Source organism: Oncorhynchus masou, unplaced genomic scaffold, assembly GCF_036934945.1.
Source record: "Oncorhynchus masou masou isolate Uvic2021 unplaced genomic scaffold, UVic_Omas_1.1 unplaced_scaffold_2581, whole genome shotgun sequence".
NCBI classification, from domain to species: Eukaryota; Metazoa; Chordata; class Actinopteri; order Salmoniformes; family Salmonidae; genus Oncorhynchus; species Oncorhynchus masou.
Genome location: NW_027009022.1, coordinates 1 through 15656, shown reverse-complemented (window position 1 = coordinate 15656; position 15656 = coordinate 1).

The window sequence follows — 15656 nt, the reverse complement described above, 5'->3', positions numbered from 1 at the left end:
CTCAATGTTAGTGGTGTAGGTGTCCTGGAGGGCAGGTAGTTTGCCCCCTGGTGATACGTTGTGCAGACCTCATTACCCTCTGGAGAGCCTTACGCTTGTGGGCGGAGCAGTTTCCGTACCAGGCGGTGATACAGCCCGACAGGATGCTCTCAATTGTGCATCTGTAGAAGTTTGTGAGTGCTTTTGGTGACAAGCCGAATTTCTTCAGCCTCCTGAGGTTGAGGTTGATACGATGTGTGTGTGTGTGTGCGAAAAATATCTAGTGTGAAAAGATCTGATGTGATTGGTCAAAAAGATCAGAATTGGGCTGCACGTATAAACACAGCCCTAGAGACATCATAAAGCTAATCCTGTCGAGACACTGTGTGTTGTTATTTATTTGTTATTTTACCCCCCTCCCCCCTTATTTCTCCCCATCCGAAACATGGCATCGCCAAACCGCGCTTCTTCACACACTCCCCGCCCCTACGCTGCACATACTACACATGAGGGTACATGCCGCGCCCACTAGAATGACATCACTACAAGCATTACATCACGACACGAATTACATCACTACAGGCACACTAGCGAGTACACACGCTACAGATGTCGGATCTTTATTTGACCTTGTTCGTCGCAGGAGGTAAATAATCCTGCAGCAGGAAGATTTGAATATCTGAAGAAATATGTATAATGGCCACCAGGGGGTAGCAGGAAGCGGTGTTCGTAGGCCAGGTGCAGAGTTACAGCATGTCTCTTGTGAATTCAGATGTGGATTGTTATAAATTGACATATTTGTAAGGGGTAGATGTATTTTTTGTTTGGAAAAATCAGTTTCTTTAGATAAATTGTTTTATTATATGTAGAAATAGGCAAGTAATAGGCAGAATAAATGATTGGTTACCTCAGTGCCTGTGTAATCCAGCCGCTGACCCCAGCACACATGATTGGTTACCTCAGTGCCTGTGTAATCCAGCCGCTGACCCCAACACACATATGATTGGCTACCTCAGTGCCTGTGTAATCCAGCATCTGACCCCAGCACACATATGATTGGCTACCTCAGTGCCTGTGTAATCCAGCCTCTGACCCGGGCACACATATGATTGGTTACCTCAGTGCCTGTGTAATCCAGCCGCTGACCCGGGCACACATATGATTGGTTCCCTCAGTGCCTGTGTAATCCAGCCGCTGACCCCAGCACACATATGATTGGTTACCTCAGTGCTTGTGTAATCCAGCCGCTGACCCGGGCACACATATGATTGGTTACCTCAGTGCCTGTGTAATCCAGCCGCTGACCCGGGCACACATATGCTTTAGTCGGCATGGGTTGGAATCTGGCCCACTGCCCTGGGTTCCGCGTGGTTACAGGGTTAATTCCACGTGGTTACAGGGTTAATTCCACGTGGTTACAGGGTTAATTCCACGTGGTTACAGGGTTAATTCCACGTGGTTACAGGGTTAATTCCACGTGGTTACAGGGTTAATTCCATGTGGTTACAGGGTTAATTCCACGTGGTTACAGGGTTAATTCCACGTGGTTACCGGGTTAATTCCACGTGGTTACAGGGTTAATTCCACATGGTTACAGGGTTAATTCCACGTGGTTACAGGGTTAATTCCACGTGGTTACAGGGTTAATTCCACGTGGTTACAGGGTTAATTCCACGTGGTTACAGGGTTAATTCCACGTGGTTACAGGGTTAATTCCACATGGTTACAGGGTTAATTCCACGTGGTTACAGGGTTAATTCCACGTGGTTACAGGGTTAATTCCACGTGGTTACAGGGTTAATTCCACGTGGTTACAGGGTTAATTCCACATGGTTACAGGGTTAATTCCACGTGGTTACAGGGTTAATTCCACGTGTTACAGGGTTAATTCCACGTGGTTACAGGGTTAATTCCACATGGTTACAGGGTTAATTCCACATGGTTACAGGGTTAATTCCACGTGGTTACAGGGTTAATTCCACGTGGTTACAGGGTTAATTCCACATGGTTACAGGGTTAATTCCACGTGGTTACAGGGTTAATTCCACGTGGTTACAGGGTTAATTCCACGTGGTTACAGGGTTAATTCCACGTGGTTACAGGGTTAATTCCACGTGTTACAGGGTTAATTCCACGTGGTTACAGGGTTAATTCCACGTGGTTACAGGGTTAATTCCACGTGGTTACAGGGTTAATTCCACGTGGTTACCGGGTTAATTCCACGTGGTTACAGGGTTAATTCCACATGGTTACAGGGTTAATTCCACGTGGTTACAGGGTTAATTCCACGTGGTTACAGGGTTAATTCCCCATGGTTACAGGGTTAATTCCACGTGGTTACAGGGTTAATTCCACATGGTTACAGGGTTAATTCCACGTGGTTACAGGGTTAATTCCACGTGGTTACAGGGTTAATTCCACGTGGTTACAGCGTTAATTCCACGTGGTTACAGGGTTAATTCCACGTGGTTACAGGGTTAATTCCACATGGTTACAGGGTTAATTCCACATGGTTACAGGGTTAATTCCACGCGGTTACAGGGTTAATTCCACGTGGTTACAGGGTTAATTCCACATGGTTACAGGGTTAATTCCACATGGTTACAGGGTTAATTCCACGCGGTTACAGGGTTAATTCCACGTGGTTACAGGGTTAATTCCACGTGGTTACAGGGTTAATTCCACATGGTTACAGGGTTAATTCCACGCGGTTACAGGGTTAATTCCACGTGGTTACAGGGTTAATTCCACATGGTTACAGGGTTAATTCCACATGGTTACAGGGTTAATTCCACGCGGTTACAGGGTTAATTCCACGTGGTTACAGGGTTAATTCCACGTGGTTACAGGGTTAATTCCACGTGGTTACAGGGTTAATTCCACGTGGTTACAGGGTTAAATCTCCATGTGGTTACAGGGTTAATTCCATGTGGTTACAGGGTTAATTCCACGTGTTACAGGGTTAATTCTCCATGGTTACAGGGTTAATTCTCCATGGTTACAGGGTGCGTAATCCTGGGGAAGATGGCGCTTTCGAGTGCCAGGAAGGGGGAGCAGGAGCAGGCCTGACAGTAATGTCATCTTATTTCCGGCAACCAATGTCTATGACACAAACACATTTTGGGATGCAGCTATGGTTGTACTAGTTAACTCATGGCTTACAAATTCCGACCGCATTCACTTCAAGTCATTCGTCACTGCCATGTATATCCCTCCCCAAAGCCAACACCACAACGTCTCTCAAGGAACTACACTGGACTTTGTGAAAATTGGAAATTGCGTATTCTGAGGCCGCATTTATTGTAGCTGGGGACTTTAATAATGGAAATCTTCTACCGATATTCTATCAACACATCTGCTGTGCTACACACATAAAATGGAACCCTGGATAATTGCTACTCTCCCTTCCGGGATGGCTACAAGGCCCTCCCCCGCCCTCCCTTCTGCAAATCAGATCACGCCTCCATTTTGCCCCTCGAAGCACCCGTGGAAATGAAGGTCACGTATGTAACCACGGTTATGTGAGCTATTTGGATCATTCCAATATATTGGTATACCCGTACCAGATTTAGTTGGTGCTAGAGGGACCTGGCCAGCCAGCGGCGAAGTCCCAGTGCTGGACCAAGACGCAGGGGCCGTCAATGTGGAAGGAGGGTCCCGGCACAGTCCTCGGAAGGGTAGGCGACACCCAGGACCACTGAACCAACTACAGAGGGAGGTGCTACATTTACCCGATAGTACATAGCAAAGGTGCAAGAGGAAGCCCAGCTGGCCAAGGCACAGATATCAGCAAACTCCTCTCAGTAGAGCCCAGGACTCAGCCACCACAGATTCCAGCACTGGCCTGCCAGCCAGGCGGTATGCTGTCGTAACCATTTCCACCAGTGAGAGAGCCTCTGCTTTGATAGCCCAGCCCCCAGGACTCTCTCTCACAATAGCAGACAAAGAGCTGGTCTGTTCTCACTATCCGCTCCACATAGGCAACCAGTGCCCTCACAGGCACAGCATGCCAGAGGGAGGCCCAGACTCCCCCATGGGGGGGGGTCGTAAACAGACAGAATAAATGGGATGTTCACATTTTAATTTTTTTATTTTACCTTTATTTTACTAGGCAAGTCAGTTAAGAACAAATTCTTATTTACAATGACGGCTGAGGAACAGTGGGTAAACTGCCTGTTCAGGGGCAGAACGACAGATTTGTACCTTGTCAGCTCGGGGATTCGAACTTGCAACCTTCATCAGCACTCAGAACTGAACAGAAGAGCATGGAGCTCACCCACCCTTTTCATGGAAGTAATCGCTACCAAGAAAGCCACCTTCGTAGAGAGGTGTTTCAGGGACACAGACGCCAACGGTTCGAAAAGGCGGCTTTGCTAAAGCTGCCAAGACCACATCCAGATCCCAGCTCTCCATTGAGTGGATCCTAGCTGGACGCAGGCGACGAACCCACTTCATAAACCTGGAGACCAAGGGATGGCGCCCCACTGGTCTGTCCATCCACCCCACATGGCAGGCAGATATAGCGGCCAAATACCCTCTCAGTGTAGAGGCTGCCAAGCCCTCATCCAGATCCCAGCTCTCCATTGAGTGGGTCCTAGCTGGACGCAGGCGACGAACCCACTTCATAAACCTGGAGACCAAGGGATGGCGCCCCACTGGTCTGTCTATCCACCCCACATGGCAGGCAGATATAGCGGCCAAATACCCTCTCAGTGTAGAGGCTGCCAAGCCCTCATCCAAGCGAGACGGCAGGTATTGGAGGACATACTGAACCCCACAACGACTCGGTCACAACCTCAATACCAGTGCACCAAGAGCAGAACAACCGCCAGCGCAACTGGTATGCCGCGGTTGTACCCTGCATTCTGCATGGTGTTCATTAGTGGTGTGGGGGCTGTGCTTTGGCAAAGTGGGTGGGGTTATATCCTTCCTGTTTGGCCCTGTCCGGGGGTGTCCTCGGATGGGGCCGCAGTGTCTCCTGACCCCTCCTGTCTCAGCCTCCAGTATTTATGCTGAAGTAGTTTATGTGTCGAGGGGCTGGGTAGCCTTGTGGTTAGAGCGTTGGACTAGTAACCAAAATGTTGCAAGTTTGAATCCCCGAGCTGACAAGGTACAAATCTGTCATTCTGCCCCTGAATAGGCAGTTAACCCACTGTTCTTAGGCTGTCATTGAAAATAAGAATTTGTTCTTAAGTTCTTAACTGACTTGCCTGGTAAAATAAATTAAAAAAATACACTTCTCATGTCCTGTGTGAATCTAAGTGTGCGTTCTCTAATTCTCTCTTTCTTTATCTCTGTCATTTATGAACATTTGAACATCTTAGCCATGTCCTGTTATATTCTCCACCCGGCACAGCCAGAAGAGGACTGGCCACCCCACATATGCTCTCTCTAATTCTCTCTTTCTTTCTCTCTCTCGGAGGACCTGAGCCCTAGGACCATGCCCCAGGACTACCTGACATGATGACTCCTTGCTGTCCCCAGTCCACCTGACCGTGCTGCTGCTCCAGTTTCAACTGTTCTGCCTTATTATTATTCGACCATGCTGGTCATTTATGAACATTTGAACATCTTGGCCATGTTCTGTTATAATCTCCACCCGGCACAGCCAGAAGAGGACTGGCCACCCCACATAGCCTGGTTCCTCTCTAGGTTTCTTCCTAGGTTTTGGCCTTTCTAGGGAGTTTTTCCACAGTGTAGAAGCCACTGTGCTTCTACACCTGCATTGCTTGCTGTTTGGGGTTTTAGGCTGGGTTTCTGTACAGCACTTTGAGATATCAGCTGATGTACGAAGGGCTATATAAATAAATTTGATTTAACACTAACAGGGATGAAATACAAATTTGTGCACAAAATTTGAGACGTAAGCTTTTCTTGCTTATGGAACATTTCTGGGATATTTTATTTCAAACTCATGAAACATGGAACCAACAGTTTTAAATTGCGTTTATATTTTTGTTCAGTGTAGTTACCATAGCAACAAAATACAGACATACTTAGTTTGAACATTATAGTTGCATAGGCCTACATGGAGCATTTGACAAAAAAATGGCACATTAATTAACGGTCATGTAATAGGCTACATACATACAGTACACTACTTGTGTGGTTCAGTAAAATGCGTTATCTGTGATTACAGACAGTGTTACTAAAGTGACATAAACACTCACAATGCCGTTATTAGAAGATAGGGTGGTAATCTAATACAGGACTAGTAAAGGCCCAGTACTTTTGTGAATTATTTTAATTTTATTAATAATATATTTTTTAATTTCAGATAAAAAAATAAATAAATTCAGACTTCACTCTCAGCACCCCCTACTTCCCGCAGTTATGTTACTCTATATAACTCAGTAATGATCACTGAATATTCTACATAACACTACAGGGCTTTTAAAATAGCAACAACACCAGGCAGTCGCGGTTCACGGTGTAAAATGAAAATAAAAACATTTCAGCAGAGTTGAAGACGAGAAGCACAGTAGAATAAAAGCGACGTTAGAAGACGCGTTTTGTCCCTCAGTTTGCCAGTGAACAAGTCGTTTTCAAAGTCACATGATTGAAGCTGGACGAGTAAACGGAGAGTTGTGACCGCAGAGCTTCACTCTCAGCGTTGCTCAAAAAAAAAACCCTCTGATAAACTCACACACGAACAAAGCTATTCTCCTCCCGGAAAAAAAACAGACTTTTCTCTTTCTTTTTGTTGCGGGGGTGGATTTTAATGAATGATAAAAAAACATTTATTGAGAATTTTGGTTGCAATACCATTGAAGTACAAGCCAGGTGAGTTTCTGTTGTTGTTTTTTGATAGCAAGAAGAAAGGCTACAGGCCAGGGCACCATTCGAGTCAGCTTTTAACGTTCGTCGCAATTTATGAATGGCTTTTTTTTGGATCATGTAATTTTGGTTTAGAGTTTTATCATTTACTTTTAATTCCACAAAATAAATTGGCGTTGAGTAGCTTCTAACCATTTCAGCAGCTGCTTCTTTTTTTAAATGTAAAATGTAGTCTTATGTCGGGTGTCGTTTTGTTTTACAGTCGCCTTATTAAAAACAAATGCATTCAGTTGTAAGAACAATGTAACGTGTGTTTACGAACTGCGCTGTGATTACCGGGGGGGTTGGGGAGAAACCGATTACATGTAATCTGATTACAAAGATCAGCCTGTATTCTGTTGCGTTACCAGCTAAATCATTGTAATCAGATTTCTAATACTCTTTTTGTTGAAGGCACTGCATCTCAGTGCTAGAGGCGTCCCTACAGACCCTGGTTCAGAGATCTAAGGCACTGCATCTCAGTGCTAGAGGTGTCACTACAGACCCTGGTTCAGCGGTCTAAGGCACTGCATCTCAGTGCTAAGGGCGTCACTACAGACCCTGGTTCAGCGGTCTAAGGCACTGCATCTCAGTGCAAGAGGAGTCACTACAGACCCTGGTTCAGAGGTCTAAAGCATCTCAGTGCTAGAGGCGTCACTACAGACCCTGGTTCAGAGGTCTAAGACACTGCATCTCAGTGTTAGAGGCGTCACTACAGACCCTGGTTCAGCGGTCTAAGACACTGCATCTCAGTGCAAGAGGAGTCACTACAGACCCTGGTTCAGAGGTCTAAAGCGTCTGCTAAATGGGATATATTAAAAAAAATAGTTACTCGTTGGATGACTTTTCAATTCACAAAGGATGTTTGCTGGAAGATTTTATTTTATATATTTTATATAATAATATATAATAATAATAATATATATATTATGACACCTTAAAGTTTTCTGATTAATGACATTCAATTCGGCATTGAAAATAAGAGGCATGTTTTAAGTTTGTTCCACCTGAGCGAATGTGACCTATGACCTATGACCTCAAGACTACTATGATGACACACCAAATGCGTTTGATGGATCCTTTTTGTTTTCTTCTAATGTATCTTATTAAGTGGAAAGTAACTGAAAATAATCAGATTACATTTACTGAGTTTGGGGTAATAAAAAGGTTTACGTTTAGAAATGTACCTACCCAACCCTGGTAATTGGCTATGTTTTTATCTTCATCTTCTTAATACAAGCTAGCCTAGTGGTTAGAGCGTTGGACTAGTAACCGGAAGGTTGCAAGTTCAAACCCCCGAGCTACAAATCTGGGGTTCTGCCCCTGAACAGGCAGTGAACCCACTGTTCCTCGGCCGTCATTGAAAATAAGAATTTGTTTGTAACTGACTTGCCTAGTTAAATAAAGGTAAAAAACACAAACTATAAATGTATTTACACACAAAACAAACATGTGATATGACAGAAAAGGAAAAGAAAGTTAAATAACTATTTTCTAAATGTAGGAAAACAAAAGAAAGGACACCGCCTCTGTTTTTTTTCAGGGGCCCCAAACTGGGACCGGTCTGGACCACCCGTATGGGGTGTAACACAGTCCAGGGGCCTGTAGCGAGGTAGTTTCACCGGTGGCAGTGACCCGCAGGGATGTTACGGAAGAGCAGTGACACTGGAGGAGGAAGAGAAGGAGGAGGAGGAGAGAGAAATACTAAACAGAACAAACAGCATCGCTCCAGCTCCACCCAGGGCCTGTCCCGCTTCTCCAACCCCAACACAGAGTCACCGTCGGCTGGGTCGACAAAGACCTGGGACATGAGCTCCAGGCCTCCTCTGGGGAGTGTGGGGCCGGGGTTCACCGTGGCAGGAGCGCCTGGGGCGGATCCCGACTATGTCATGCAGCTGTTGAACGACGTGCGGAGGTTTGCAGACATGCTGCTCCGCCTTAAAGAAACCTGCCACTCGAAAGGTGAGTCAAAATGGCCCCCTACTTAGTGCACAACTTTGAACCAGTAGCATACCTCGTGCCAAGGTTTCACAGAATAAGTCATGTTTGTGTTTTCTGTCAGTCTGTATAACAAAAGTTATAACAAAAAAAAACTTGTTCCAGCCAGGCTAGCTAACCAGTTGAGTGTCAGCTCTTGGGAGAGGGTTGACCACCTCGGTGCTGGCACAACGTCAGCTTAGCGCTCCCATCTATCCCCCTTGTCCTGTCCGCTGGGTCAGTGATTCCACAGAATCATGTCCAAAACGTCACATCGCGATAAATATATACATTTTGCGCGAATAATGATAAATACAACAATAAATTAGTTACTTGTCATTAGTGCAGGGCTCCAGACAAGCTATTTCATCTAATATCCAGGGAATGATTGATTGATATTTTGATGTTATTATTTATTATATTATTGATGTTCAACCTGTCAAATATGATTCAGAATGATCAGATTTAATTTGCCAACTTCTTTATATATTATATAAATATATTATTATATTATTATTATTATTATTATTACTATATTATTCACCACCTGAGGAAGGAGGAACTACAAAACAGAGCTCCCGAGTGGTTCAGCGGTCTAAGACACTGCATCTCAGTGCTAGAGGCGTCACTACAGACCCTGGTTCAGCGGTCTAAGACACTGCATCTCAGTGCTAGAGGTGTCACTACAGACCCTGGTTCAGCGGTCTAAGACACTGCATCCCAGTGCTAGAGGCGTCACTACAGATCCTGGTTCAGCGGTCTAAGGGCACTGCATCTCAGTGCTAGAGTCGTCACTACAGACCCTGGTTCAGAGGTCTAAGACACTGCATCTCAGTGCTAGAGGTGTCACTACAGACCCTGGTTCAGCGGTCTAAGACACTGCATCTCAGTGCTAGAGTCGTCACTACAGACCCTGGTTCAGAGGTCTAAGACACTGCATCTCAGTGCTAGAGGCGTCACTACAGACCCTGGTTCAGCGGTCTAAGACACTGCATCTCAGTGCTAGAGGCGTCACTACAGACCCTGGTTCAGAGGTCTAAGACACTGCATCTCAGTGCTAAGGGCGTCACTACAGATCCTGGTTCAGCGGTCTAAGGCACTGCATCTCAGTGCTAAGGGCGTCACTACAGATCCTGGTTCAGAGGTCTAAAGCATCTCAGTGCTAGAGGCGTCACTACAGACCCTGGTTCAGAGGTCTAAGACATCTCAGTGCTAGAGGTGTCACTACAGACCCTGGTTCAGCGGTCTAAGACACTGCATCTCAGTGCAAGAGGAGTCACTACAGACCCTGGTTCAGAGGTCTAAAGCATCTCAGTGCTAGAGGCGTCACTACAGACCATGGTTAAGCGGTCTAAGACACTGCATCTCAGTGCTAGAGGCGTCACTACAGACCCTGGTTCAGAGGTCTAAAGCATCTCGGTGCTAGAGGCGTCACTACAGACCCTGGTTCAGAGGTCTAAGACACTGCATCTCAGTGTTAGAGGCGTCACTACAGACCCTGGTTCAGCGGTCTAAGACACTGCATCTCAGTGCAAGAGGAGTCACTACAGACCCTGGTTCAGAGGTCTAAAGCATCTCGGTGCTAGAGGCGTCACTACAGACCCTGGTTCAGAGGTCTAAGACACTGCATCTCAGTGTTAGAGGCGTCACTACAGACCCTGGTTCAGCTGTCTAAGACACTGCATCTCAGTGCTAGAGGCGTCACTACAGACCCTGGTTCAGCTGTCTAAGGCACTGCATCTCAGTGTTAGAGGCGTCACTACAGACCCTGGTTCAGCTGTCTAAGACACTGCATCTCAGTGCTAGAGGCGTCACTACAGACCCTGGTTCAGCTGTCTAAGGCACTGCATCTCAGTGCTAGAGGCGTCACTACAGAGCCTGGTTCAGGGTCTAAGTCACTGCATCTCAGTGCTAGAGGCGTCACTACAGACCCTGGTTCAGCGGTCTAAGGCACTGCATCTCAGTGCTAGAGACGTCACTACAGACCCTGGTTCAGCGGTCTAAGGCACTGCATCTCAGTGCTAGAGGCTTCACTACAGACCCTGGTTTGATTTCAGGCTGTATTACAACTGGCTGTGATTGGGAGTCCCATAGGGCGGTGCACAATTGGCCCAGCATCGTCTGGGTTAGGGTTTGGCCGGTGTAGGCCGTCATTGTAAATAAGAATTTGTTCTTAACTGACTGATGTCCGAAATGCTAAATTTTAGTCTCATCTGACCAGAGTACCTCTGTATGTTTGGGGAGTCCCCCACATTCCTTTTGGTAAACTCCAAACGTGTTTGCTTATTGTTTTCTTTAAGCAATGGCTTTATCTGACCACTCTTCTGTAAAGCCCAGCTCTGTGGAATGCACGGCTTAAAGTGATCCTATGGACAGATACTCCAATCTCCACTGGGGAGCTTTGCAGCTCCTTCAGGGTTATCTTTGGTCTCTTTGTTGCCTCTCTGATTAATGCCCTCCTTGTCCGGTCTGTGAGTTTTGATGGGCGGCCCTCTCTTGGCATGTTTGTTGTGGTGCCATATTCTTTCTATTTTTTAATAATGGATTTAAAGGTGCTCCGAGCGATGTTCAAAGTTTCTAATATTTTTTAAATAATAAAACCCTGATCTGTACTTCTCCACAACTTTGTCCCTGACCTGTTTTAAGAGCGCCTTGGTCTTCATAGTGATGCTTGCTTGGTGGTGCCCCTTGCTTACTGGTGTTGTTGACTCTGGGGCCTTTCAGAACAGATTAAACTATTTTGGACTATTTTGTGTATGTCCATTGAAATCCAAATAAAATCCTTTCTCCGTAATTAATATTACCTGATTGAGCTAATCATGTAAATGTAATTAACTAGAGTCGTTGCACCACAAAATAATATTTATAGAGCTGTTATCTTCCGAATAAACTCTTAAAGACCTAGTAATATTTTACATCAATAGCAGTCAATATTAATCGTCACCTTAATTCAGTCTCATCTGAAAGTTGTAAATTCTTGATCTTCACGAATCCTGGCTAACAAGTTGAATCAGCAATACATTTACATACATTTACATTTAAGTCATTTAGCAGACGCTCTTATCCAGAGCGACTTACAAATTGGTGAATTCACCTTCTGACATCCAGTGGAACAGCCACTTTACAATAGTGCATCTAAATCATTAAGGGGGAGGGGGGTGAGAAGGATTACTTATCCTATCCTAGGTATTTCCTTGAAGAGGTGGGGTTTCAGGTGTCTCCGGAAGGTGGTGATTGACTCCGCTGTCCTGGCGTCGTGAGGGAGTTTGTTCCACCATTGGGGGGCCAGAGCAGCGAACAGTTTTGACTGGGCTGAGCGGGAACTGTACTTCCTCAGTGGTAGGGAGGCGAGCAGGCCAGAGGTGGATGAACGCAGTGCCCTTGCTTGGGTGTAGGGCCTGATCAGAGCCTGGAGGTACTGCGGTGCCGTTCCCCTCACAGCTCCGTAGGCAAGCACCATGGTCTTGTAGCGGATGCGAGCTTCAACTGGAAGCCAGTGGAGAGAGCGGAGGAGCGGGGTGACGTGAGAGAACTTGGGAAGGTTGAACACCAGACGGGCTGCGGCGTTCTGGATGAGTTGTAGGGGTTTATTGGCACAGGCAGGGAGCCCAGCCAACAGCGAGTTGCAGTAATCCAGACGGGAGATGACAAGTGCCTGGATTAGGACCTGCGCCGCTTCCTGTGTGAGGCAGGGTCGTACTCTGCGGATGTTGTAGAGCATGAACCTACAGGAACGGGCCACCGCCATGATGTTGGTTGAGAACGACAGGGTGTTGTCCAGGATCACGCCAAGGTTCTTAGCGCTCTGGGAGGAGGACACAATGGAGTTGTCAACCGTGATGGCGAGATCATGGAACGGGCAGTCCTTCCCCGGGAGGAAGAGCAGCTCCGTCTTGCCGAGGTTCAGCTTGAGGTGGTGATCCGTCATCCACACTGATATGTCTGCCAGACATGCAGAGATGCGATTCGCCACCTGGTCATCAGAAGGGGGAAAGGAGAAGATTAATTGTGTGTCGTCTGCATAGCAATGATAGGAGAGACCATGTGAGGTTATGACAGAGCCAAGTGACTTGGTGTATAGCGAGAATAGGAGAGGGCCTAGAACAGAGCCCCTTGGGGACACCAGTGGTGAGAGCGCGTGGCGAGGAGACAGATTCTCGCCACGCCACCTGGTAGGAGCAACCTGTCAGGTAGGACGCAATCCAAGCGTGGGCCGCGCCGGAGATGCCCAACTCGGAGAGGGTGGAGAGGAGGATCTGATGGTTCACAGTATCGAAGGCAGCCGATAGGTCTAGAAGGATGAGAGCAGAGGAGAGAGAGTTAGCTTTAGCAGTGCGGAGCGCCTCCGTGATACAGAGAAGAGCAGTCTCAGTTGAATGACTAGTCTTGAAACCTGACTGATTTGGATCAAGAAGGTCATTCTGAGAGAGATAGCGGGAGAGCTGGCCAAGGACGGCACGTTCAAGAGTTTTGGAGAGAAAAGAAAGAAGGGATACTGGTCTGTAGTTGTTGACATCAGAGGGATCGAGTGTAGGTTTTTTCAGAAGGGGTGCAACTCTCGCTCTCTTGAAGACGGAAGGGACGTAGCCAGCGGTCAGGGATGAGTTGATGAGCGAGGTGAGGTAAGGGAGAAGGTCTCCGGAAATGGTCTGAAGAAGAGAGGAGGGGATAGGGTCAAGCGGGCAGGTTGTTGGGCGGCCGGCCGTCACAAGCAGCGAGATTTCATCTGGAGAGAGAGGGGAGAAAGAGGTCAGAGCACAGGGTAGGGCAGTGTGAGCAGAACCAGCGGTGTCGTTTGACTTAGCAAACGAGGATCGGATGTCGTCGACCTTCTTTTCAAAATGGTTGACGAAGTCATCTGCAGAGAGGGAGGAGGGGGGAGGGGGAGGAGGATTCAGGAGGGAGGAGAAGGTGGCAAAGAGCTTCCTAGGGTTAGAGGCAGATGCTTGGAATTTAGTGGTAGAAAGTGGCTTTAGCAGCAGAGACAGAGGAGGAAAATGTAGAGAGGAGGGAGTGAAAGGATGCCAGGTCCGCAGGGAGGCGAGTTCTCCTCCATTTCCGCTCGGCTGCCCGGAGCTCTGTTCTGTGAGCTCGCAATGAGTCGTCGAGCCACGGAGCGGGAGGGGAGGACCGAGCCGGCCTGGAGGATAGGGGACATAGAGAGTCAAAGGATGCAGAAAGGGAAGAGAGGAGGGTTGAGGAGGCAGAATCAGGAGATAGGTTGGAGAAGGTATGAGCAGAGGGAAGAGATGATAGGATGGAAGAGGAGAGAGTAGCGGGGGAGAGAGAGCGAAGGTTGGGACGGCGCGATACCATCCGAGTAGGGGCAGTGTGGGAAGTGTTGGATGAGAGCGAGAGGGAAAAGGATACAAGGTAGTGGTCGGAGACTTGGAGGGGAGTTGCAATGAGGTTAGTGGAAGAACAGCATCTAGTAAAGATGAGGTCGAGCGTATTGCCTGCCTTGTGAGTAGGGGGGGAAGGTGAGAGGGTGAGGTCAAAAGAAGAGAGGAGTGGAAAGAAGGAGGCAGAGAGGAATGAGTCAAAGGTAGACGTGGGGAGGTTAAAGTCGCCCAGGACTGTGAGAGGTGAGCCGTCCTCAGGAAAGGAGCTTATCATGGCATCAAGCTCATTGATGAACTCTCCGAGGGAACCTGGAGGGCGATAAATGATAAGGATGTTAAGCTTGAAAGGGCTGGTAACTGTGACAGCATGGAATTCAAAGGAGGCGATAGACAGATGGGTAAGGGGAGAGAGAGAGAATGACCACTTGGGAGAGATGAGGATCCCGGTGCCACCACCCCGCTGACCAGAAGCTCTCGGGGTGTGCGAGAACACGTGGGCGGACGAAGAGAGAGCAGTAGGAGTAGCAGTGTTATCTGTGGTGATCCATGTTTCCGTCAGTGCCAAGAAGTCGAGGGACTGGAGGGAGGCATAGGCTGAGATGAACTCTGCCTTGTTGGCCGCAGATCGGCAGTTCCAGAGGCTACCGGAGACCTGGAACTCCACGTGGGTCGTGCGCGCTGGGACCACCAGATTAGGGTGGCCGCGGCCACGCGGTGTGGAGCGTTTGTATGGTCTGTGCAGAGAGGAGAGAACAGGGATAGATAGACACATAGTTGACAGGCTACAGGCTAATGCAAAGGAGATTGGAATGACAAGTGGACTACACGTCTCGAATGTTCAGAAAGTTAAGCTTACGTAGCAAGAATCTTATTGACTAAAATGATTGAAATGATACAGTACTGCTGAAGTAGGCTAGCTGGCAGTGGCTGCGTTGTTGACTTTGTAGGCTAGCTGGTAGTGGCTGCGATGTTGACACTACACTAATCAAGTCGTTCCGTCGAGTGTAATAGTTTCTACAGTGCTGCTATTCGGGGGCTAGCTGGCTAGCTAGCAGGTTGATTGCGTTACGTTACCTTAAAAGAACGACAATAGCTGGATAGCTAACCTAGAAAATCGCTCTAGGCTACACAATTGTCTTAGAAACAAAGACGGCTATGTAGCTAGCTAGCTACGATCAAACAAATCAAACCGTTGTACTGTAATAGTTTCTACAGTGCTGCTATTCGGGGGCTAGCTGGCTAGCTACGTTAAAAGAATGACAATAGCTGGCCAGCTAACCTAGAAAATCGCTCTAGACTACACAATTGTCTTAGATACAAAGACGTCTATGTAGCTGGCTAGCTACGATCAAACAAATCAAACCGTTGTACTGTAAAGAAGTGAATGAAAATGTGATACTACCTGTGGAGCGACGCGGAATGTTGACCGGGTAGTTGAAGTTCAATTCGGTAGAGGTTGGCTAGCTGTTGGCTAGCTAGCTAGCAGCATCTCCTGCGCACCGAAGTGTAGATGCGACCGCTCGCTCCAACCCGGAACCGGAA